This window comes from Cryptomeria japonica, chromosome 3 (assembly GCF_030272615.1).
Source record: "Cryptomeria japonica chromosome 3, Sugi_1.0, whole genome shotgun sequence".
Classification (NCBI taxonomy): Eukaryota; Viridiplantae; Streptophyta; class Pinopsida; order Cupressales; family Cupressaceae; genus Cryptomeria; species Cryptomeria japonica.
Window position 1 is genome coordinate 171,150,487 of NC_081407.1, and position 2,600 is coordinate 171,153,086.

Here is a 2,600-nt window from a genome sequence, read left to right on the forward strand (position 1 = left end):
AATGTCCAATAAAATATTTAAAGAAATGAGAAAGTGATCAAACCGAAATGCATTCACAACAACAAATGATATTAACCATTAATTGAATATCTATTTGCGAGATACAAGAAACCTACATTTAGGGGATACAAGAAACCAATCTAGCCATACCATTACATTACACATTTCTTTTTGATGATTTTTCCATGTGAAATGCCCTCATTTAAGAACAATATCAAATAGATTAAATTCCATTGTGAAAAACTTAAAATCAAGCTCAAACTTTGATGGCTTTTTGCTACTACCACTTATATCTAAAAGACTTATAGTAGCATTAAAATAACTGCTAATAATACACCTTCCTATTCCAAGACAAAAGAAATTGTAATAATTTATTAAGGAGTGTTTTTCAAATGAAGCTTTTGGTAGTGTAAACTATGACCCAATATTCTACAACATATTATTGAAGAGATTTAAACTCATAGGCCAACCAACTAAAAGAATATTCTATAACAAAGATGTGCATTCTACAAGGATTCCATAAAATAAATAGGCCTTTTGAAGCCCCATTCAAATCCACATCTATACCTTACTAGGATAAAATGAAGGATTGCACAATACTCAAACATCGATCCAATTCTTCACCAATTCAACAACCATTTTGGACTAATTTGGAATACTATTTACAATATATTAATATTACCATTCCTTCAAACTATTTACTGTATTTAGTTTATTGTTGACGTATCAAGCCTTCCACACTTTTTTTTCATGTAGCTTTAATAATTTTAATTCATCTTTAATATTCAACATCATTTTATCTTCGTCCATTGTCTCCTTAATTTTAAAAGTACCCGAGTATGATTTTATTAACTATTGACTAAGAAATGTCAATTTATTTTAAGTGCAACATTTTACAACAAAATTGTACACATCATATCACCTTACATTGCAACACTCATAAACTTTTTATGATATTTTACTTGGATAAATTAAAATTTGCATATTTACATTTAAATTTGTTAATTTAAAAAAAAACTAGCGACGACTACATACACATTAATAATAATCATTGAAAAAAAAAGGATGTGACAAAATTGGACCCTATAATAACATGCGATGTATTCTAAATAGTGTTGTATTTGATGATAACATATGAAGGTAAATATATTTATCTTTTGATAGTTTATATCAAGAATGTTTCAAAATGAATGAGAAACAACATGCTCATTTATAGTTTGCGATGTTATCTTTATAAGGACACTCTAGGGATATTGCAAGCATTAAAGTGGGTATTTTAATTGGTAAGAAAATAATTTACTAGTGTAGGTTTTTGTCTTATTATATGCAATATTGTGATATGATTTTAATTGATTAAAAGGTTGTAGAAGGATGTATAGACCACGATACATTCCTCCTCTACCTAGCTGAATTAATTACAACTAAATTTGTGGATTTTTGATCTCTTAATTTGAAGCAAGACCAAATTTAATCTAGTCAATAAAACATCATTGAAATACTTGTTTGAATTTTCATTTATGATATATTTAAAAATTATAAGAATAATAAAAATGTTTCATAAAATTTTATTTATATTTTCATACACATTTTATAATTTGTTTTAATTATATTTGTACTTAATTTTACTCAATAATAATTTGTATATCATGGATTTAATGAAATAAATATCCTTTAAAAAAAATAAAAATTCTTCCCACACCCAAATACCATATCATAGATTATTTATGGTCGTTAAAAATAACGAAAAAATCAGGCTTCTTAAACTGAAACGCAGTTAAGAGAGGGAGAAGGTCAGATATTATTGTTGCAGCAGTAGGTAGAAGAACATCCTGTACTGCCGTGAGGACCGCAAAATTGATTCAACAAAATTTAAAGCGTTCTCTGCTCTCCCACGCAAGAATGCTGTGCGTACAAAGGTATCAGGAAATATGTCCGGAGTTATATCCCACATTTAAGGCACTTCAGAAGTAATAGTGTTTATATTTACGAAGCACAAACATCTGAATCACAAACATCTGAAGCACGACCTTACTTGAACAGGATCTGTTCTGAAGGTTGTACAACTTGGTCTGCGTATCAAACTCAGACAAGCACACAAATCTGGAAGATGAAATATGGCTTTCAGCCCAGAGCGCGAATACTGAGGCCGCTGTGTTTCGCAGTTAGCCTCCCGATGAACGTCCCGCCTGTTAATTACTAGCATGCAGTGAAGGCCTGGGAGCGTTCTGACAGATTCATACCCCTTTTGACTCAATTTTTTAAAATGAGCACCGAGTCTGACAAGATTACAGGATGCTTCTTAGGTTTACATCCTCCAAGAATTATCCCTTTTTGCATACCATCACAATAGAAAACCACATGCTAAAATATTTGGGCAAATCGTTCCTTGCTCTAATAACTCTTAAATTTGAATAGGTATTTATGCCTCGTTTGTAGCACAATTTGAGGTGCAGGGTAGTCTCATATGGACGCATCTATTCCGGCTCCAAAACGACAGTACGGATTGATTAACACGTGTGTTAGTCACACGTGTTACACTGTTGATTTTGTAATAAATGGTTGTGATTGACTAACCTGTCGCTAACACGCTGTACAAAAGG

At 31.1% G+C, this 2,600-nt stretch overlaps 1 non-coding gene across 1 annotated transcript; it reads left to right on the top strand.

The window, feature by feature from the left end:
- Positions 1-2,022: 2,022 nt before the first annotated feature.
- Positions 2,023-2,235, top strand: LOC131029246 (small nucleolar RNA U3). Its single transcript, XR_009102736.2, has one exon. It is a non-coding gene; the product is annotated as a small nucleolar RNA U3 (small nucleolar RNA).
- Positions 2,236-2,600: the final 365 nt, after the last annotated feature.